The following is a 23,898-nucleotide window of genomic DNA, read 5'->3' as shown; positions in this document are numbered from 1 at the left end:
GACCCTGTGAAACAGGTTTCTCACTGTTAGTACCATGTGTGGGTGGATGCTAAAGAGCCTTGTCTCTAGTGAATCCTCACCTGATATAAAAATGAGCTACAGCATGATTGTGTTCCGTCTGAGGGTTGGGCTATACTCGATATTATAATGCTGGCATCACACTATTAAAAATGAATGATCGTGCCATGTAGCAGCTCTTGAGTGATCCAGCTTGGTTCCTCGGGAAACAAACTCAGCACCCACAACGCTACCACAAACCCACTCAGCTACCACAACGCTTCTTCCTCACGGTGCATCCTGAGCACCCTGGGTCGCTTCTACCTTCCTCCATGTCAGAGGGCAAGCTGTGTTCCCAGCAAAGTCCAACCTAGCTGACAAGCCTCTAAGTGATCTCACTGATCTTAAATAAGGAAAAATGATTAGGTTTAGGATTCAAAAAAGTGAAAAAATGTCACCCTTCCACCCTTCTCTACCAAAGCCCAGGTATTTAAATTGAGTGCGATTGCAACTGGACAAAAACAAAATGATACAACCAAAACAAACTGAATAGTTTGATTACCTGGGATTTCAATCTCGTCATTGTGAATTCAAGTTAAAGAAGATGGGAAAGAAGTTACATTTCAGAAAGTTATTTATCCACATGCTTTTGCCTTGCCCTCGTCTTTGTGTCCTAAAGGCTTTGTGAAGTCATTATCTAAGGATTATACACTTTTCTGACCAATTATCTTTGAATTCTTTGAGGGGCAAGTAGGTTCCTGCCTGTACAATATAGTATAGCTGGCCTACACAGTCTCACTTATGCTCTAACCATCAGTACAGGAACATAGCTGTATTTCAAGCTGAAAAAATGTGCATTTAGTTTCTGATTTTCTGTTGTTCCTTTCCTTTCCACTTCTAATTTGTGTGCACGCATATCCACTCTTCACAGATACCCAATTATATCAAAATTTCCTCCATCATGTGATATCACAGAGTTGTATACTATAGAACTCTTCTGAGAGCCTGTATCTTGTTAAAGCACTTCTCTCTACTACTTTCCCTTGATATGCTGTGAGACACATGCTGTCCTTCGCTCTAAGGCTTCTTTCCTCTTGTTGGCTGAATAAAACGATTCCTGCTTCCAACAATGATTACTGCTACAACACAGAAGCATCCGGTTTACCAAGGATGCAAATGCAGTTCATTTTTGAGAGCAAGAGATGGGCACTGAGTGTTATTAAAACTTGAATGATTTTAAAGACATTTAATTAGTCCTCAAAACATGAATTTGTTTCTAAACTTCAGACAACTTGGTATCTCTTATGTGACAGGCTATTATATTTCAGACACTTCTGAAATGCATCACTCAGTCCTCACTGTGCTGACATTCACTGTTCTTTCTTCATCCACACTTCCATATCAGACGTCATTGTGACAGACTGCCCCTCTGCTGCCATCACACGGCAACAAAACGTAATGAATATTGATAGGAAGGTTCAGCCTCCACTGCTGTACCTCTGATATCATGGGCCAACATAATAAAATAGGAGGCATTACTTTCAGAGCCTTCCAGAAATTTTCTTGCAAATCTGTGCAGTTTGTCAGCTTCCACTGTGCACTCAGTGCAGTTGAAGCCATTCTCTTGACCAGGTGCTGGTCCTAATGACAGGGAACCAGGGGTACTGAGATGTCAGGGAACAGCTGGAAGGGGTCTTCAGTAGGAGATCCAGGAGGAACATACATTTCCAGATGTGAGGAACCTCAACATCTTTCACACAGGATGAACTTAGATCCCAAGTTACCATACATCTGGCATGTTTTAGTGTTAAAAAGTAAATTTGGATTTGAGAATTTGGGATTTCTCTGTAGCATGTGAATGTCTTTCCAGAGCTGCCTGGAGAAGGAGTTTGTTCACAGATTGCTACAGCTATTAATAAATGTCATTAGTAATATTTTTTGCTTTATTAAGCAAAATAGCATGAATTCTTTCCTCATAAATTGTAACAGGAACTCCTCCCTGTACAGTCCTATGGCTGACAAGGATTGTAGGTCTAATTATTGGAACGTGTGCTTTAAAGTGTTTTAGTGTCATGATTTCCTTCAGTTGTATTATACTGTAAGCCTGTGCCAGAAATAACACTATTAAAGCTTCCATTCAAAACAAAGATCAATCAAAGACACAAGCAATTATTTCATTATCCTTAAGAAGCTCATAACGTAATGAAAGGAACGTTAAAAATAAACAAAATGGGTGTTCTTGATTGAAAGATCAGCATAATGACTTTACTCAGAGAGTAAAAAATTAACCAGAATTAAGTTTTTGCAGTTCTGAATGCATTATGCATTCTCTGTTTCTAATGATTAATTAGGGAAAGCTTTCTCCGATATTAAACTAAGAGTGAAAATAGTAACAGTTGTACCTGAGTAGAAGCAAGGGTGAAGATTGAAAGCCAGAGTTGCAGCCTTGCAGAGCAGAAGGGGTTGGATAACATTAGGTTTGCCTAAGCCCTCTCAGAGTCCTCAGCCCAGGGGCTCAAGGACAGGCCAAGATGACGGGCAGCAGCCTGAGGATGTGGATCCCTTCCAGCTCAAGACATTCAGTGATCCTACAAGGTCAGATGTGAAAGGAAGAAGCAGCGTGGAAGGACATCAGAGAACTTTTGTATTACAAAAGTCTTCTCAAGAAACTGCAAAAAGAAAAATCCTGACAGATAAGAGATGGAAGCTTTTCTCTCCCCTCAGTCCTCTATCCAAACCTGATTTGTGTGAACTGAAATGGGAAAGACCAGCTGAGACTTCTTTTGTTGAATACTAAATAGGCTATGGTAGCACAGCGATGGCAAAGACTATAGAGCTCCAACAGGCATCCACAGAGCCTTGACTTCCAGAAACAAAATCCCACTTGGTGTTACTGCATCCCAACATGGTGCCATTGTTGGTTTAACCAGTTTGTCAATCCATACAACCAGTTCATGCTGCTTTAGTTGTATGAATGAGTATTAATAGGTTATCTTGTATATAGATGAGGCAGCTGAACATGTATCATGCTTTCTTCCCGACCCTTTGCACCCTTTTCTGTTGTTTCTTTCTCTCAAGGAGGCCTTGTGGTAACATTTCTTTTCACGTGTTAAAACTGTTGTTTCTCTAACTCAAAATACTGTGTGTTTTCAAAAGCTTAGTATGGAAGATATATTTCTAAGTCATGTTTCTTTTAGCGAACACTAAATGTTGGCTGTAGACAGCAGTAGACTCAGGATTTGGTAGTTAACCAGTACAAATACTAAACCAGGCAAAGTCTGTCATCACATAAGAGACAGCTTTCAACTTTGCTAAACGTCTTTCTACTTACAAAGTTAATGGAAACCAGTCACAATGATAAAATCTGTGACTGTCTTAAATAGAAAGAATTCTTGGTTCTTTGTGGTAGAAAAAAAGACTGGAATTTAAATTCTTGGGTTTTCCCTCCTCATTTTTAATTCCTTTCATTTGATTAAAAGACTTTTAAAAATGAACAGTCCAATGAAGGGAGAAAATAGAAACGTACACTGAGTAAGATAAAAAACCAACCATTTGAAAAAGGCCCAAACCTTGCAATTATGAGAACTCCAACAGCCTTAAAACATGAGGACCAGAGCAGATAGAGAAGGTAAACAGAACCTGGGGCAAAACAGCAGGATTGTTACTGGAGGATGCCTGATAAAAACATGACAGGAGAAACCACCATGCAAACCACTCAAAAATAAGAGCAGCAAATGGAGATCGGAGCTGCAGATAAGAACATGCAGAAACTTTCTGAGAGAAATCAAGGAGGAAAAAAAAGTAAAGGCAATTTTTACATAAAGAGAAAACTCAGAGATCCAGATGTGCTAAAATGCCAGTAGAAAGGAGACGAAAGAGACAAACCTGGAAGCTACGGAGTTCTGGATGAATGGCAAAGGACAGAAAACTGCAGCTCCTTCTCCTTTGCTCCAACACCTCTGCCTGAGGAATGAAGCTCTGGTTGTATGGCAGCATACAACCATATTGCAGCCTTATTGCAGGTGTTTCCTACTCTATAAAAAAACCTACATCAGAATGATACAAATCATTCCCTGGAGGTTATGTTTCTCCATGTGTGAAAGTATATATCTAGCCTCTTAGTTACTGGTTACCTGATTGCTAAACTGCACTGTTGAAGGTTGGAGAGATTAATTCCAGCATGTCTTGCTGTAGGTTTCAGTGAAGCTGAACATCTTTCTAGTTCTATTATAAAGAATCAATACCACAGCAAATGAAGACAGAACTGCAAGCAACTACAGTTGTAATTTCTCCTGTCAGAAGAGCCTCAGGAAGGCAAATCATCATCCAAAAAGCTAAGGATACAAACCTCTAAAAACGGCATTCACTAAACACGCAACTCATTCTTGCCCTTCCTCTTCCCTACTGCAAAAACTTTGTGTTTGCCATTTTGAGCAGAAAAATTAAAAAAATATTTACCTGTGGGAAAGTTTGAAACCTCACATATGAAAGTATATTGTCAAATGGCCAGGTGTAGAAGAGGTGCACAGGCACCTGTGCTGCAACAGAGCTCTTAAATGATTCCTCTTAAACATGTAAGCTAAGTAATCCCAGTTGATATGAAGCAGCGCTGATAGCTTTTCTAGTTTTTAATAGTAATGGACAGTACATCATTACTAAAAACATAATATTTTTGCACCTGGGCTCTTTTATGATAGTGTTACTCCTGTGCAAAATTAAATGTCAGCAAAAGAAGAGCGATTCTAAAATGAAATTGTAAAGAACTGTATTATTATGCTGAGGTAGTATGGTGATTTAATATGGTGAGTAGTCACACCTGAGTAATTAAAGAGTTTGTTTTTACAGGGAAGCACTAAGTTTACTAAAGCAAAAGAAAAGTATTTTGTTACAAACAGATTACCTAATTGCTTTCACTCAACTTGGTGCAAACCTTCATATGGAAACTGGGATTTGACAGGAGTGTAGCTGGGAAAAAAAAGAGGGGAAAAAAAAAAGAAAGGAAAAACAAGTAAAAAGTTAAAGCAAGGTCCCTAAATACGAAGTGCTGCAGATTACATCCAGAGCAAAGCCCTTTCTCTGCAGCTGCAATAGGAGCCCAGCTCCTGGCTCTCCTGTTCAATACAGGCTGCTGCAGGTGAGGAGCTGGGAGCAGGATTAGGAAGGCTGTAGGTAGGCAGGGTGCTAGCAAGGCTGTTTGACACCCATCATCATTTATAGGCCTGGAGAGCTCTTTTTAAATTCTACTCAACGAATGTAAAGCAGGTGCTTAAGGAATGCAAAACAAGTCACACTTTCTCATCACATCAATGGGAACTGCTAGAAGGGGCCTAATTTCTGGACTATCTGCAGATTATTAACTTTGTAACATGATATCTTAAGTGGAGTTCTGGGCTCTGCAGTGGAGGTGGCATTGTCTTTCTGACCAGAATAGGTTTGAGCAGCACAAAATCTCAATGAAAGTATTTGGGAATCTCAGCCCCGTAACAGCAGAAAAGCTCAATATCTATAGATAGGTGAAGAAAAAGAGCACTTATGGCCCATGTTACCTGCCCACCCCACAACTTCCCATACCCAAATCACTCAAATTGGCTTTCAGGCCACAAGGACAACATTCCTGTAGAATGTTTTTCCATTTTGTCCTCAAAAAATGAGTTTCCTGTAGCTTTTGTAGCTTCCTTGTTTTCCTTCAGTGCAGCATCCTTTCAATATTGCTTTGCAGATATCTTGCATCACTCTATTCATTAGCTAGAAGGGTGAAAAAGAGAATTAGAAGTAAAGCAAAAATAAGGGTCTGTTCCCAAAGCCAGTGAAAACAATGGCAGTCAAAGGAACTGGCACTGACCAAACATTTTATTTTCCTCGGGACAGTAGAATGATCCTAGCCAAAGTTCCAGAGCATGAAGATCCTAGTAATTCATTCAACACAACAAAACAGAAATTGACATTGCATTTTGGTTCTTACTCCTTGTTAATTGTGGCACTCACCTCATATTATATTTGAGCTAAAGAGTGATCATTATTGCATTAACTGAGCAGAGCGAGGTCTTTCATCTTTCTATTTCAGGCTGACTACTGTACGTACAGTTTCTGACTGCTGAATGCTGAGAGTAACTCCTTTAAAAGATATTTTTTTTCCCTAACTTTGGAAATTATAAACAGAAGAGCCTGTGATGTAAAGACACACACAGAAGGAAATGATCTGAGAGAGGAGCCTTGAATAAGCTAAATAGCTTCAGTGTAATGTACGCTCATGTCTTCATTAATTTAGTGGATGATTTTGAAAAGAATGAGACTCTCTTTCACTGGTGCAGGCAAAGTGCAGCTAAATTCACCCCCTGCTGATGTGCTGTGGGTAAAATCATCCAGAAATCACTTAATCTGAAAGGAAAAATCCTCTTAGGTATTTTCCCAAAGACTCCTTGAATAGGCTCAGAGTAGGCAATCATACATGGGAGAAAGCAGTTTAGCTGGAGATTTTCCTACAGCACAGAACTCCTGCATTTCTTCATTTCCCCTTGCCTGCAAGCAATGGATCTGTCCCCTCCAGCTCTGACAAGTCTTTTTGGGGCTGCTTTATGATATTTTAAAGCTGTTGTTTTGTCTGGGCACCTCACATGGAACATCACACAGTCTGTGCCCCAAGTAGCATGCAGCTGGAATTCAGACTCCATAAATCAAGTCAGAGGAAATCTCAGGAGAGGGAGCTGTCACTTTGGGTCACATCAGTGAAAAAAAGAACAGCTTTTAAGAAATGGGCATGTTTCAGCCCATTGGCGACAAAAAAAAACTGCTCATTACAATCTGATTGAATGTCAAGAACATCTCTGTTTCCATCCCATCTGCTTCACAGCACTCATTCATCAACAGAGAGCCTCCACGTGCCAACCAACAGCATCCACAGTGAACAGGAAAAAAACAGAGTGACTGCACACTGCAGCCCAATGGCTCACCCAGCACCATGCCTGCAGCAAAGGATGGGCTGAGGCTGCAAGAGGTAACTCAGATGTCAAAAACTTAGGTAAAAAAACTGTATATACACACATACTGCTACAACAGTAACCCACCTCACCTCAGCTGAGGACAGTTTTATCAAAAGAACAGTTGCTCAAATACTTTTTTTGGGGGGAAAACCATTCAAGTTCTGGGAAATAGTTACCTTTCCATCTTACTAGCTCTAGGATAGCTATTGGGAGCTTTCATTCATGAATGCTGTGTCATGGAGAGAATCCTCCAGATAGGGCACTTCAATATCCTTGTTCTGCTTTGAGCATATAAAAGAGTTCACAAGAATTACCTTAGTATGAACTTTTATCTCCCTGGTGAGCTAACTGCTGTGAACTTGTTGCTGAACATTACTCTTACTGCATGCAATCTATTTCTTTCCTGGGAGCCTGCTACCAGCTACAGATTTCAACTTCCAATTAGCAAATTTACAGGTTTTTTTTTGTTTGTTTGTTTCTCCTCTGGTGCCATCTAAAATAACCCTTGATTAAAAGGAATCACATTCTGCTATTGATTATCCATGCAGCTTGCAACTAGCATTACAACTTTGCTTTGTTTTCATTGTATGCTTGACCTCTGCATTTGAAGGCTTGCAGCACTTCATACTTGACCTCCATGATGTTTCTGGTTTCTTACTCTGTTAAAGTGACCAACAATAGTTTGTAACGCATACACAGAAGAGTCCCCCATACACAGTTCTTGCTGGATGACAGAAAGACAAAGCTCTTTGGCCTGATGTGATACTTTAACTTGCATGAGTTGACTTCATTTTTTGGCCTGGGTTGGTCAAGTGTTACACCATACTGAGAAGGACTTTGTACCATTAGTGGCTTATTTGCTGCTGGAAAATCCACATCTGCTGACAGGAATACGAGTGCCATGGACTGGTCAGCAAGTTGGTATTAAACTTCAGTAGTGAAGGGCAGGATATTCTTCCTCCTCTCCCATCTGTGAGTGATGTTGCTGATCCACATCCATTAATGTTTTTGCTACCATCCTCCAACAGTGTGGGAAAACAAAAGACAGACTCTTCATGTCAACAAGAAATCTGGAAAAAATACAAAAACAGGGTTTCATAATCAAATAAATGTTTCTGTCCTTATACAGCATAAAGCTGCAGCAAACAAAATGAAATATATTTATGATTCCCCTGCAGTAAACACACTTGCAGTCTGAAAAACAGTATCAACATACACAGGGATCATCTACATGTCATTGTAACTGCACGCTGCAATTGAAAAGCAAACAGCTTTTAGAACACACTGAGAAAAACTCTAATTTTAGGCACAGAGAGCATGTGTTCACACTGCCACATGATGGATGCATAATAGTGTGCTCCAGACAACCAACCTTAAAATATCTGAGACCTTATTGTGTTATTGGTGTTTATAGTTTGTACTGTAGTCAAGCCTTAAAAGCCTAAGGCCTCAATTGTGCTGTGGATGGCATAAACAGAGCAAAAAAGACAGTTCTCATCCCATAGATACTGCAGACTGAATGAAACCTCGTCCATCACCTTCACTCCAGCCTTATAGCTCTTCTCCGCCTTAGATCTCCAGCATATAACCTCTCCCAGGTAGGAATAACGTGCTTCCAGCATGTCTGGATGGCACTGGTTTTTGAATGGTTGGTGGACAAACAAAATACACTGAGAATATCTGTTCTTTTTTTTTTTTTTTCTTTTGAGAGTGGACTCCAATGGTTTTTTGGGGTATTTACACTGGGATTGTTTTTTTGGAACCCACAGAAATATAAATCGTAATAACTCACAAATTTTATTATCTGTGCTGTTGTGTAATTCCATTGTAATTCTCTGGAATTCTATTGAAATTCTTCGCACAGATGCCTCTGTCCTTCGCTGGATCTGGCCAAGAATTGAATGTGGGATGATGAGGAGCCTTAATATGATAGAGGAATGTGTCCATCAACACTATTGTGATTCTAAGCAGCCAGACTCTTTTTCCCTTCTCAAAGGCTGTGGCAATGAATGAACCAACACCGGAGTCAAGCACAGCAGAAAATTTACTTGCTTCTGATTCTGACTAGCAAAATAACCTTCTCTCATGAATTTTTTGCTGTTATTTTAAAGAAAGTAAAGATTAAGTAAGAAACTTAGTGCTATGGATTAGTCAGGCTTCTAAATTTTTATTTTCTCTGACAGAACCAACTGAGAACTAGTTGATATCAGTGGTGTTTCTGCCTTTTTCACAACTCTCACAGCACTCTGGGGCACTCTTAGCAAGTGATTTGACATGCCCACCATTCCCAGCCTTCCAGGAGCCTGTCCACTTCTGCTTTTTCCCATTGGTCTCCTTGCAGCTCCTCACTGAGCCTCTTGCCAGACTCATCTGAAGAAAGCTTCTTCCAGGTGAAATCTCACAGTTTTACCGTTTCCTGCAGGCCTCAACTCCGCCTTGAGTGTAAGCATCCTGACATGATATTCCTGGCTGATTCTGGTCCCATGCTCTCTACAAGAACCATCCCAGATGTTACAGGAGGAGCCTGGGCTTGCAGACAGGACGAACAGCACAGGAGCCTGGTGATGCACAACTTCTGGTTCTTCATCACTCCAAATTCATACTGAAGAAAAATGTTGAGGTCTTGTGAGCCAACTCAGTGCCCATGATCTCTCATCCCAAGGGATGTTACAGCAAAAAGCCATTGGTGCCTGCATGGTGCAGATGTTCTGAGTTTGGTAATTACTCACCAAGAAGATTAAAGGTGGTCACCTCAGTTGTGTCTACTTTGTCACAACCCTGAGGGCTGTCCCCAAGTCTCAGGAGCAGAGAAATGCAGTTGGTGTCCTGCAGTTCCAGCTGACAGTTCTGAGCTTGCAGTATTGATGTTCCAAGACAGGGAGAGACTAGAGGAATATTAACTCTCCATTAGAGATGCAATCCTGGGATATCTTACTAAGAACCCAAAAAAAAAATAATAAATCTAGGCATCAGTGTCCTCTTGCTAAATCTAACCCAAAACTTACAATGATCACCAACTGTGAGCTGGGTACACATCTTTTCCTCTGGATTAGCTGCAGCCTCCCCACACCCTATATCAGATCCCACAGCCCAGCCAGGTCCATGCCTCCAGCCCAATCTATGGGTCCAAACTCAGCTGCTAGTGCTGCTCTTATTTGTGCTGGTCTTCTGCCACTGCCCACTCATTTACTGAAGCAGGCTGCAAGTTGCTCAAACCCACAAGAGGTGGCTCTATTTCTCTACCCAGCCCCACCATGATCAATTGTTCCCACCACTTTGTGATTTCTGCAGAACGTGTGCCAGTTTTATTTCCAGGAATGCAACAACACCAACGTTTCTCAATTATTCAGATAGGTTTTAGCTTGTCATCATCTTCCATTCACTTGAACTGTGCACCATCACCCTACCTCAGCTCACTGTTGTGCTGACATGGGTTGTGAGATTGCTCTCCACTACAGCACAAAGGAGCAGGATGCTGTTGCCCTGCCATGTGAGGCGATGCTGCAATCCTCTACATCTGGTTTCTAAACAAACCCTCTACAACAGACCAATCTGTTAAACCTTTGAGAGCCTCATTTCCAGGTTTCAACAACATTCTCTTCAGAAGTGAGCACTTCATGGAGTTCATTTAAGGTTGTCAAAGCCACAACTTGCTGTCAGCACTATTTACCACTTCAGTGGCTCAGCTAAGGCCTCAGCTGCTGCAAGCCAGCTCAGCACTAATAGCAGAGCCCTCCTGATTTACATCAACCTCAGCCAAGCGGACAGCTGTCCTCCACTGCCTCCCAGTAGCTGTCTGTGTACACGTTTGTTGCAGACAACACAAAAGCAGTTTTTCTCCTGCCACCCCTGTCCAGGCCATGTGTTTATGCTGGAGCAGCCAACCACAACGGATGCCCCATGTTATGCAGTCAGCTGGACCCAGCAGCCTGCTCAGTGCATGCAGTACTTAGGGCTGCCTTTCAGGATAAAATCTGGGATATTTCCTCAGTCTTGCTTCCTTTATGGGCTCTGATCCCTTACCTCTCTGTAAGCCCTCACCTTCTTTTTTGGTAAGTGGACAGAGGGAACAGAACTCTCATGTCCCAAACATCACTTTGTAATTCTCTGTGCTTTTCCCAGGCAAAGCAGCTCAGCTCTACCACAGTTAAAATACTTTTTACCTGTTTATTTTTTCTGTCATTCCTACCCCTACTCCTTTCTGACTCCTCAAAACCTGGCTCCCACAGATTCAAGCCTAAGAACTCCAAACCTTCTGAAACCCCTTCCAGTTACACGTTGACACTACTGACATCTTTGATTTCGCACCCTCTATCTTGTCTCAGGCTTCTGCAACACTCAACATCATCTCCAGAGCCTATAGAAAACAAACCACCAGCTCCCCCAGCCAAAGACTCCAATGGCATCTGGTCCATCTGTTCCATGGCAAACTGGCAGCACAACAATAACTTCCAGTAAGCTGAGGAGCGGATGGTTTTAGTGAATAAAACCACTGTGCCTTCTGTCTTTTATTTCAATAGTAAATTTAATTTTATTATCTTTCCCCCAGTTTGCCACAGGATTGTGCTGAGGGCCCTCACAACTAAGTTGCAACATGGGAGGTTTAGACCCTCCCAGTTACTAGGCTGATAAAACAGTTTGCACCCCCTGCAGAAGCCTGGCTTTCAGCAATGAGCTGGGACTGCATGCAGTGAGCCCCAGACAACCTATTTTGGGAGCTGCTCGCAAGGTGCTGGCAACAGCACAGCAGGCACTGGGAGCTTTGGGACATCAGAATGGTGGCTCTGGTGAGGTTTCAAGAGCTATTCTCTATGCTCTTGTTGGGAGCTGATAGCTTGCTGGCAATTACCATCTCTACTATATTTTCAAGATATTTTTACTTTTAAAATTTTTACTTTAAAAACTGAAATCTGAGACTTCTTATTGCATGCTTCCAGCAGCTGGAGAATTAAGAAAAGCCTTATATGTAGCACGAAGAAATGGTGAGAGCTGACAACATGATATCATAGCTTGGCAAGAATCATGGAATCACTGAGGTTGGAAAAGACCTCCAAAGTCATCTAGTCCAACCATTTACCTACCACCAATATTGCCCACTAAAACCACATGACATGGATACTATAGCAGCAAAAAATTGTTTGAGTTGGAAGGGGCACTTAAAGGTCATCTAGTCCACATCCTGCTTAAGAGAGGTTGGTTCCTTGCAGAACGTTTGTGATTCTAGAAATTTAGTGTTAATTTACAGATCTCACGTTTTTGTGCCCTTATGAGATAATTTTTAAAGATTGTATCAGGATATTGTGCTCCTGCACTGTTTGTTAATAGTTTCCTGCCTCCCTTCAAGAAAAATGAAATACTTCTTCTCTGAGCTTTTCATGCAATATTTTGCTAAGTCAAAGCAGAAAGGAAAAACTATTTACACTATTTTATTAGGCCAAATGTCAACGTGTTTTTCTGAAATCTTTACCAACCTTCCTGATATTTAATACACAAACAGACATATATATATTTATGGCTTTCATTTCTTGTGGCAGTACCCAAAATATCCAACAGGCTGATGCACAGAGCTGTATTTCTTTCATGTGTAAGAAAGGGAGAGACTAAATGTGCCAGAGAAGGTGGATAGCAGCTGGGTAAGAAGGAAAGGCATGGAATCACTTTGTTTTTGTGAGTCTTTTTAATCAGGTTTCATTAATCTCTGCTGAGCCTGACTACAGACAGCATACTTCCCTTTTGCCAGAACGTTGGTCCTGCCCACAAAAAACAGCTTTTTTTCCACATGAAGAAAATACTCCAGTTTCAAATTCACTCAGAAAAGTCACCCTGTTTCCAATTTGGTTCAGCATTATTACACCAGGCAAAAGGAGCTGCACCCCTGCCCACCAGCCCATGGTGCAGGCTTGGAGCAGTTGATCCTACAGCTCTGTGCCTGCCCAGGTCAGCCTCTGGTTCCCAGGAAAACTTTTCTTATCTGCCTACTGAGTTCTTTCTATTAAAGAGAGAGATTTTTTTTTTCCCATTTCTTCCTCACTAGGGCTGTAGAGAGACCTATAAACAATACTCCCTGGTATTTGGTGGAAAGATATACAGTTCACCCACAGTTGATTTTGACCAGGACTGCTTCTGGAGGAAAAGGCAATAGCAAATAACCAGTCCTAAGTTACCCAAAAAAAGCGTGATGGGCAAAACCCAGTTAAAGAAAGAAAGACTTACTTAAAAGACTTACTTACCCATGCCAAAGATCAGGGCCCACTGAATACTCCAAAAGATCTCCTGGTAAAGAACCTTCTCCTGTGGCAGCCAGTCTTTAAATGAGGCTTAGAGAGGGGTGGAACCTGTTTTTACCTGTACTATTGGGGCTGGCTGTGTCCTTTCACCAGGTGCTCAGTCATTGGTTCAGGCTGTGACTTAGCAATTCTCATACAGCTTTACAGGTAGTCACAACTATACCTGCAATTACCTACCAGCAGACTTGTGCCACGTTGAGATTATGCTCAGCAAAGTTGAGGTATGAACCATGTATCGCATTGCTTTCTATGAGCTGGAACTCTTGTATTCCTAGTCCTACTATTTACAAGCACTGAAAAAAACCTGTATTTTACTTAAAATGTGATTACTCCAATGGCTCAGTGTATCAGCAGCCTCTGGTATTCAGTTCTGGGACCTCAGCCCATGTCAGGGATGTGTCTGTAAAATATAGACCACCATATAATTAGATTCTGAGCATCTCATAGGTTTTTTTTTTTCTTACGTTTCTGATGCTCTCAGAACAGAGGAGTCTATCAAATTCTCCTTTCAGTTTGGATATTAGGAAAATTTTCTTCTCCAAAAGACTGATCGAGCACTAGAAAGGGCTGCCCAGGGAGGTGGTAGAGTCACTGCCCCTGGAAGTGATTTGTAGATGTGGTACTAAGGGACATGGTTTAGTGGGCAGTACTGGAGGTAGGTGGATGGTTGGACTAAATGATCTTAGAGGTCTTTTCCAACGTAAATGATTCCATGATTCTACACATGACCTATTGACCGTGGGCTATTGGCATCAACGGGTCTGAAAATAAGCTCCAATTATCTACAAATGTAACTGCTTTCTCCTTTTTCTTAGTCTTTTTGCATTTGTTAACTCATCAGAGAGGAAACAGGAGGTATCTGGCATTAAGAGACTCACTCAGGGTTGCAGAGTGAGTCAGTAGTGGAGCCCGAATGATGTCCTGGAAGCTCCTTCAAAATATTTATTATTTTCATCATATTCTATAATAAGAATTACTAGGAAGAAGTTTATGAATATTAGCATTCATCTGATGAATACAAGACCAATCATTCCATGAAGTAATGCAGTTGCCTTGATAATGCTGAAGGATACCTAAACCAGTAAAACCCCTGTATGACTCTCCTCCTGCCTACTGTCTATTTAAATGACAGCTGGTGAGAGGTTCCTAGAAACTTTGTCCCTATCAAAAAGCCCGGTGGTGCTCTGCACCTCCATATTAGATCTTTCCAAACTACTTGGGAATCACAGGGCAGCAGTGGGACACTGCCAACCAAGCAAAGCCTCTTGGGGCTTCCATTCCCCCATGTTCTCTACCTTCTTCCAACTGCAGCTCTGTCTGCTGCTCCAGCAGAATGGCCTGATTTTAGATACTCTCCTAAGAGTGATCCACAGGACCAACCCTCATTTGAGAAGGAAAGTTTTCAGAGTGCTAGAAGCAATATACATCACTGACGCTGCAAATAATTCCTTTGAAGTATCACAAAAATGTGTCCGAAAGGCATGATGCTCCTTTCCTGATGCTCTGCTCTCCTGAAATGGTTTCATGTAACAGAGCAACTTTCAGCAAGGAACGTTTTGCCCAACTCAGATCTTTTCCATCTGCTGTGGTCTGTGCAGGGGGCTTTAATATTTCTACCTTCTTGGCTATTAGCCCACTGAGGCTGTCTGTTAGGATAAAAGAAAAAAGTGAGATTATATTCTCCCTTCCTACACACTTCTATTTTTCTGTAATAATCCTGCTTACGGCAGATAGGTTTCTAAGGAGATGCTGTATGTTAGACATAGACAAAAAAAATTAACTATAGACAAAAGACTGCCTTGAAGAAGGAGAAAAGTGTTGCTTTTATGAAAATTAAAACCAAACAACCTACTTTTCTCTACTTGTTTTTGAAAAGAAAAAAATTCAGTTTTTGGGGGAAAAAAAAACAGTTTCAGACCAAATATTCTTGTTTTCTGCTAAAAAGTTTCTAGATTCGGCCAAAATAGATATATATGTATATATTTTTAACAGATTGTCAATGAAATCTCCTGTACATGGGTAAGTAATAAAAGGATGGCACACTGCCCAAACAGTGTGCAATCTAAGTGATATTTAGGCATACTTCAAGCCTCAGCTACCACAGAAATTGATTTATGCTCCCTTTTATCTTTTTTACTGTAGTTTATTTCTTATGTCTTCAGTCCACAGCTAAAGGATTATTGCAGATGGCTCAGAGCAGGGGAAGGAAAGGTTAGGCTCACTGGGCTCTGGCTGTCTCCATCCAAGATGAGGTCTTATGGGATGCCCCAGTTTCAGATCAAACTCCAATGGCAGGGGATGGGACCTCCCTATCCCAAGGCTGGCATACTGGGATGTGGTTTTCCTTCTGTCTTCTGCATGGGTGCTGAGCTTGGATGCACATTCAGGACATAAACTTCCCCAGGACCTGGAAATATGAGTGTGCTGTGTCTGGGTCGAGCCTCTGTCTGTTAAATACCCACTGTCATTGCCTTCTGGTAAATGGTGATCAATGCATGTTTTACAAACCACAGGGAACCATGCAGTTATCCAGCGCCTTTCACCAGCGGCTCTCAAAGTACCGCACAAACAAATAACCAAGTTTTACAGTAACTTTATATTGCAGCTTTTCTAGACAGTGGGAAACTGACATCAAAGAGGCTTCCCACCACTGTACAGCAGAACTGCACAAAATTATGGGCACCACACAGGAATCCCGATTCCAGCTCTGATTTCATCTCTCAGGCAAAATTTGTTATTTCTCCATTTCCTTCTGGCAACTGGCCCAAGGTTCCTATCACTGCTGGCCAGAGATAGGGACAGTCATACACACCAAGCATGCTTTTTATTCTCTTTAAAAGGAGCACATAAAATGAATGAACTTGAGAGAGCAGAAGAGATGCATGGGGGACAAGGGGAGCTCTTTAGAAAGTGGCTGGTCAAACACATACCGAAGTCAACAGATGTAGCAGGGCAGGAGACAAAGCAAAGCTGCTTTCACTGCTGTTTGGGTGCTGCCCTGAATTTCTGCCCTGCCACGGTGGGTTGAGATCTCAGGCTAAATAATTATCAACAACACCTATTGATTAATAGCAGCAGCAGCCCTGGTGAAAAATCTCAGGTCCCATCCTCGCAATTCTAGTCACTTCCCCAACCTACTTCTAAAATTAGAAACAAACAGGCCCCTTCTAAAAGCAATAAACAGCACTTTAATTGGACTGAAGCCTATAAATCTGTCAGCAGCTACTTACTCCAACTCCATTGTGAGACCAGCGCCTTTGAAGCCCCTCCCTTGCCTTCCACCGCGGTGCACTGGGATGCAGTGTGATGGGGCTGTGAGGTGTAGGGCTGGGGGGGGTTGCTGCAGGTCAGGTGGACGTCATGATGGAGCAGGAGGAGAAGGTCAGGCTGCAGATGGCTGCTGCACACGGTCTGTGAGCGCAGCAACAGAATCGTAGGGTCGTAGAATATCCCAAGTTGGAAGAGAGCCATAAGGATCACCGAGTCTAACTGCTGACCTGAGCTGATGTACTGCACTTAGAAGATGCATCTCACATCAGGGCTGTGGGAAATGCGTATGAAAATGAATTTTGCTCAGCTAAATCTGCATTTTTTATCTATCTATCTATCTATCTATCTATCTATCTATCTATTTTGTCACCAAAGATTGTTTTAAAGAAAATCCCACCTGGTTTGAAATGATGCCACGTGTTATTGTCATAAAGCAGCAGAACCCAGCAAATGGGTACTAATCAATCCAATTTTCACTGGAAAAACGCTGTGTAAAGGCAAAATAAGTTCAACAGCTGCTATTTCATATGTTTCAGCTGTTTTGAAAGGGAAAGGAGATGGCAGCCTTGTAGCAAAGGGCATGATCTGCAACTTTAGGAGTTTCTCCAGTTTGGTGCACATTGACCTGATTCCTAACAGGGAATGTGTGATGTGCAGAGACATGTCCCACTTGAGCCAAAGAAGTGCTTCTGTGTTCAGATGGTCTTCTGGGACACACATGCCCTTCACGTGTCATCCAGCAGAAGAGAAACTGCACCAGCGACAAAATGAGACAGTGGAGATTGGGGATAGGACACATAGGCGAGCATGTTCCTTCCTGCCCCTCCTGTGAGACTAGGTTCAGGGCCAGAAATAAAACTGCCCTCTTTAAAAAAGTGCGCAGGAAGAGGGGAAAAAAAAGGAGATATTTTTTGTACCACCTCAAGAAAAAATAATAAAAACTTGCAGAGAGGTGTTTTGAGTAAAAAGTACAAGACCACATTGCAAGAATAAGGTGAGGTGGCACACAGGCATCTTATAGGCAGAGATCCTGAAACTGTGAGAATAATCATAGAATCATAGAATGCCTTGAGCTGGAAGGCAGATCTAAAGGCCATCTGGTCCAACTCTCTTGCAATGGACACCTGCAGCTCAATGAGGTGCTCAGAGCCTCGTCCAGACTGACACTGAACGTCTCCAGAGATGGGATGTCCACCACCTGTCTGGAAAACCTGTGCCAGTGCTTCACTGCTCTTATTATAAATATATATATATATATCCAATCTAAACCTCCTCTTTTTCAGTTTGAAACTATTTCCCTTTTCTATCACAACAGCCCCTGCTAAAGAGTCTATCCCCTTCTTTCGTGTAGCCCCTCTTTACATACTGACAGGGCACTCTTAGGTCTCCTTAGAGCCTTCTCTTCTGCAGACTGAACAGCCCCAGCTCTCTCAGGTTGTCCTTGTATGGAGGTGTTCTAACCCTTGGGTCATTTCTGTAGCCCTCTTCTGGACCTATGTGTCCTTCTTGTCCTGTTGCCTCTCTGTTTGGCTCCATTAGGACTTAGGAGGTTTCTTGTCCTTGGAGGACATACTCTTCCCCCATGCAGTGTGAGCATTCACATAAACAGCAGAATGTGAGAGCAAATAAGAACTGACTCAGCAAGAACTGCCCACTACCACCTAGCCTTCCTCAAATAAATACCAAGAAACAACGTTGTGTACACATTAGAAATATACATATACATATGCACATGTACTCACTAAGTGTATGTAACGCTCTCTCTCATAAGAAAATGCTGACAGCCTTTCAGCAAGCCATCCTCAGCTGCTAGTAACAAGCACTTCCTGCTGTCTGGAGGTGTGTTCAAGCCATTCCTGTGGAAGGATTGCACTTAAAATCCTTCAGATGCCTTTGTACCTGGATAAAACATTAGTACAAACTTCACACACTGAGTGTGGGGCAGGGTGGCAAATGCCACCTCTTGAACAGCTGTGGCAGTGTCACCTCTAGAAACTGGGAGCTTAAAAGTCAAAGTCTGCCTTGAATAATCTTGAGTTTTAAAAATAGATTGGGCATTCGAGGTACTGTGAAACCAGGTGTTTTAATCTGAAATAACTTGGTCTAGCTGTCACAATGTGAGATGGGACCGCTTTCCTGTGCTGCCTCCCAGAGCTGCTCCCTGGCTGAAGCCTCATTTCAGAAAGAAAAATAGTACTACATTTCAGCAGTGGACCTGTGAAAACAGCTGATCCTCTAGATCATTTAAATAACCCTGCATTTATAAACAAAAGGGTTTTTTTTCTGCTCCTATGAAAACACACTGGAACATTTCACCACAGTTTTTCTTTACTGAAATTTGCCAGGAAAGACAAGGAATGTCAAAGAGCAATTATAGAAAACATATACTGTGCTGATTAGGAATCTCCTTTCTGTAGCATTGAGACAGCAGCTTGAAGTTCATATTAAACCCTTCTCCCCCTCTAATGAGATACGCCTTATTCAACCCAGAAGGACACAATTAACTTGGGAAAATTCTTTCCCAAGCCTTTCTCAGGTGGAAAAATAGTTGGGGAAGGGAGAAAGAACTCATTTTAGAAAGTGAAGGGCTGAAGGCTCTGGTCCCTCAGGACCTAAGAGGACCAACACCTGAGGGCTGCTCTCTCCCTGGCAATGGCAAAGTTGTCCTTGTTTTGCTTTTTTCTCATAACATTTGCTATTGTTTCAGGGGCACTGTGCCCCCCAGGACCCTCCTCAGCACGGAGCAAGGTCAGGGGGAAAAGCCCGCTCCCAAAATGGGACACAGCAGGGCAGATGTGGACTGCAGGAGGCACAAGCCAGAGGCAACCCGGAGCAGCCATTGCCATTGTTCTGCGGGGCCTCGTTCACAATCTCCACACAGTTGGGCTGTGGGAGCAGCTGGGAGCAATTACAGCACATGAAAAGAAGGGCACGGGATTAGGCAAGTGATGAAAAAGCAAGGGGACCACTAGATTTATCACTGGCAGAGCAAGGCAGCCCTTCTCCAGAGCCAGCCCTATCGCATGTCCCTGTTCCTGTCTTCTGGGCAGGAGTTACAGTGCCAGGAGCTGCGGGAGAGGATCCAACTGTGAGAATTGGCCGAGGTGGTGAGGATCAGTCTCCGTTTGGGTCCCACCAAAAGGACACGGTGGAGCACATGGGCAGATTTCAATCTTGTCCTCTCTTTATATGGGAAAAAAAAAAAAAAAAGCAGAAGCACAAGTTTTGCATTCCTTGTGAAATTTCTTCAGCTTTTCCATATCATCAGCACTGTAAAATAGAAAACAAAACAAAACAAAAAAAACCCAAGCCCAAAAAAACCTCCCTCGGATCTTTCTTTTTTGTGAGGACTGAGGAGCACTAGAAAGGTTACTCAGAAGGTAAAGCATGTGTTTGCCATCTTAGCTCCTGATATGGAAACCATATGCCTAAATACACCACCAAACATACTCAATATAACACTCTTTTTTATTAAAGGTGGTTTTATGAAAGCTATCCACCTTCCATCCATCGTTGACTCCCAAAGAGGTCACATATTCCTCATTGCAAATATCAATATGTATTTGGGGTAAATTAAACTCCAAATAGACTGTTTCTGATTATTACTGCCAAGGGAGCAAGAGGCCATCTTATTTTCCCTCACTGATAAATTAAAAGAACTGTAATGGGTGATTTCTGCAACCTGTAAAAGGGCAAAACCATCTGTAACTCATTTAGTGTCGCTTTAAAGAAAATTTATTTGATTAATTTGGGTAGAGTATAGAAAGAATATAGATTTAAAAAATAGTAATAATAAAGCCCTCTACTGCTCAAGAGCAAGAAGGGAAGAAGCAGCAGCAGAAGAAAACTTTGACCCAGAATAAACGTTTGAGGGGATTAAAGCATGCTTCATGTGTTATTAGAAATATTTGTTGTAGAGGCTGCTGCCTTGCTCTTGAGAGAGCTGATTTTTTCCCTGCCAACCAGAAGACCCTACCACGACATGGCTCCAATAGCACCCATGTCACAGAACTTCTTGTCAAACAAATTGTTGTTAAATGCAGAACCTGATGGATAAGGAGATAAAAACAAGAGGGGAGAAAGGCTGGCAACTGTCCATCCTTCAAAGCAGAGTTGATGGTAGCGACCCAAACTTCACTACCTTTGTCTGGCCTGACAAGCAGGAAGTGGAGAAAAGATCAAAAGAAAGTGGAAATCAAAAGGATTAATACATTGAAATTCTTCTGTTTTGCCACAGGCTGTCACCCTAGCTCCACGCATGGCTCAGTCAGCCAGGCATGCTCCATGGAAAGCAAGGGGAGAGAAACAGCTCTAGAAGCTCAGAAGTTTTCTCCTCCTAAAATTTCATTGGCCTGCAGGTTACCCGCATTCTCTGCTCCCCCGTTGACAATTTGGAGAACGATATTAAATAGTAACGATAATAAATACTAATAGGTTAATCTCTGTAAGTCATGCCAAATTCTACGGGGCCAGAGTTTGGCAAAAGTGTTCTGCCTCAGATGTGGAATATCTAATGACATCTTTACTGTTGTAGGGTGTGCACGTGGCAGGCGGAGATGTCATTTGCACTTTGACACAGGCTAAGTCACTTACAGCTATGGATCTCATCAGAGGCTTGCACTGGGCCCTGGCCAAACCTTGCTTAAATCAAAGGGCGGGTTTGCCTTATTGTCTCTGGGCTGCTTTGCACTCACCCTGGGAGGAGGCAGGAGGCAGGCAGAGCTCCAGCCCGCTCAGCCAAAAAGTCTGGGTCTGATCTGCTGAAACCGTGAAGGATCTTTTCTTTGGCTTCAGTGAGCTGTATACCTGGGCAAGCCTAGTGCTCTGTGTGGTTATTTGTTCTTGATGACCTCACGTTGTCCCTTTTTCCTCTCTTCTGGGTTATCTTAAAGTCGCCCATTTTGTTTTTCAGAGGTTGGAGTTCAGGACATCTGCTCAGGAATCCATAGGGAGACATGTTATGGTGTTCAGCCCCTCTGCAATCGATGGACATGATATGCCTACACTGCTCCGAGGCCTTAGGACCGATGGAGATGGATAACTGCAAGGATCTGGATCTCCCTTACAAGCTGTGACTCATCCAACTGCATTCACTCACCAATAGCATCAGCACTGGTGCGATCCCATGGGAAGCTCTCCATCACCACAGGACTGACACACTACCTACCACGTGCCTCATCTCCCTCTGCTGAGCGCCTCATGAGTCGGTTGGACTGCTTCCCTACAATCACGTGGCTCACTCCCCTTTGAAGATATTGGATAAAATCACCCTTTCCAGGACAAGGAAACTTCTGGTTTTGTAGCTTGCAGCAGAAAGCACAGATGGGCCTTCACACTGTAAATAAGAAGAGAGGAAAAAGTATGAATCTTTTCAGGGCATTTTGGAAACAAAGCAGTAAGAATTTCTGGAAAGCAATGATGCAGCATTTGCAACAATGGGAAAATGACAGAAACCTGGGAAATACTCATCCAGATATTTTATTGCTAAAAATTGGTTACAATATTCTCATCAAATATGTTGATTTTCCTAGATAAACAGTAGCTGAAGTGTAGGTGTTGTGCTTAATTCACTAACAACTGGAGCCACCTGCTGAGGATGCTCAAACCCTGCTGAGGTCAGATCTTCTCCATGCATTTCTGACTTTGCTGTGATTTATGCAGAGAAAGATTCAGTGATTCCATGGTACCCTTCAGCTCCCTTTGCCACAGAGGAACATCAGCTTCAGGCCTGAAAATGTTCAAAGCAGTCAGATATGTTTTTCATATCACACACTGTTCAGCTTCATTTTGTTTCTCTTGTTGTCTCTTTATTCTGAGTTGGACACTTTTTGTCAAGGAACAAAATAAATTCTGTTTGACATTAGGGTAAATGACCTTCATTTGGGAACTACATAATTTTGACTGTGTGTGGTATCATGTAGGCTTCTGGATGAGCAGCACAGACCTGTAAGATAATGCTGGTGCAACTCTGTGCTATGGCATCATGCAGGGAAACCTCCTGGCTTGTTTTTGCAAGTACCTCTCCAGCAGAAGATTATTGATCTCTGAATCAACACAGTGACACGGTCAGAAAATTGTCCTTCCTCTTCTTCTCTCCCTCTTCATTTCTGTTGCTTTATTCTGTTTTCTCCTAAGAGAGCTTTTAGTCAAATATCCCACATGCACACTCATCACTTGCATGGCTTTAAGCACAATACATGGGCAAGTCTGGGCGCTGCAATTAATATCCCTTGTTGTCTCTCTGTAGATTATCCCCTGTTACTGCAATTCACAACTTCAGACGTTTGTGTACATGCTTTCCTTGTGAAAATGCAATATCATTACTAATTAAACAGGCTTTTAATAAGTTGGCTGATAGCTCCCCACAGAATCTAGGAATTATCCTCACCTGGGAGCAAGATGCTGGTTGAGGCTGAAGTGAAGCTTGGATATAGGCGGGGAAAGGAAAAGACATCAAAGAACTCGTCACCACCAAAACCTCATCCTCCACAAATTCTAGGTGTGGAAATGTTTCTTAGCCATGGGGATCCTCCCTCCATGGATTTCCAAATAGCTATAATCATCAGAATTCTCTCATTTACCTCCCCCTGGACTCATTAGCTCATCTTTCTCATTTGAACTTATTTGCTATGAGCAATACATTTGTGGCCTCCACACTTTATTACCTTGATCCCCAAAATGCTTGATTAGTTTCAGATGGTGATAATTTAACAATGCAGGCTTGGGGACAGTGTTTTCCTGGTGGTCTGCTTTCACCATCAAACAAGGTCCAAAAGCTCCTCAGGGTTTGTTTCACATATCCAGCTCTCTTGGAGGCCACGGGTCAGTGCAGAATTTTCTGGGTAGCTGACCAGTGCTTGGAATTCATGCTGGCTTTGGGAATTTAGTGTTCAGCAGTCTCTGCTTATTTTCCCCACAACTAAGAACACTTCTTAGCAGAAGGCATGGAATAAACAAAGAAATCACAATCCAAATCAGGCCCTCTTTTGAGGAGACTTACGTCGAAATACAGATACGAGAACCACTAATCCTTCTGGCCATAACTTTTAGGATGTTGACAGAGGATATATTCTGTGATATAGTATGGATATGCAGCTGAGATAAGGCAATGATTTAACTCTGAAGCAGACGAGACATTTCAAGAGCTATAGAGGGAGTGCACTTCTCCCTGAACGTATGACTCCCGAGTACTGTTAACACACCTTGAATCTTTATATTTGCTCCTTTTTTTTTTCTTCCTACATTTTTTTGTCTGTACTTGTTAATAATATGCCTGGAAACTTATTAAGCTTACAAATCAAGACTCAGGGTTAAAGGCAACCTTGTCTAAATATCTTAACATTTATAAAAAGATTATCATTAAA

General features: G+C 42.2%; 1 long non-coding RNA gene across 2 annotated transcripts; it reads right to left on the bottom strand.

Annotated features, from left to right (window-relative positions):
* Positions 1–795: 795 nt before the first annotated feature.
* LOC128077772 (uncharacterized) lies at positions 796–15,006 on the bottom strand. Of its 2 annotated transcripts, XR_008205172.1 has the most exons (4): positions 13,208–15,006; positions 9,707–9,862; positions 5,840–8,047; positions 796–5,742 (listed from the first exon to the last, which is right to left on the bottom strand). It is a non-coding gene; the product is annotated as an uncharacterized LOC128077772 (long non-coding RNA). The 2 variants fall into 2 exon arrangements; XR_008205173.1 differs by lacking the exon at positions 796–5,742 and having other exon boundaries at positions 5,827–8,047; positions 13,208–15,002.
* Between the last annotated feature and the right edge of the window lie 8,892 nt (positions 15,007–23,898).

The sequence above is a fragment of the Tympanuchus pallidicinctus genome, unplaced genomic scaffold (assembly GCF_026119805.1).
Source record: "Tympanuchus pallidicinctus isolate F22 unplaced genomic scaffold, pur_lepc_1.0 scaffold16, whole genome shotgun sequence".
Taxonomy (NCBI): domain Eukaryota; kingdom Metazoa; phylum Chordata; class Aves; order Galliformes; family Phasianidae; genus Tympanuchus; species Tympanuchus pallidicinctus.
This window is presented reverse-complemented; position numbering and strand designations above follow the sequence as displayed.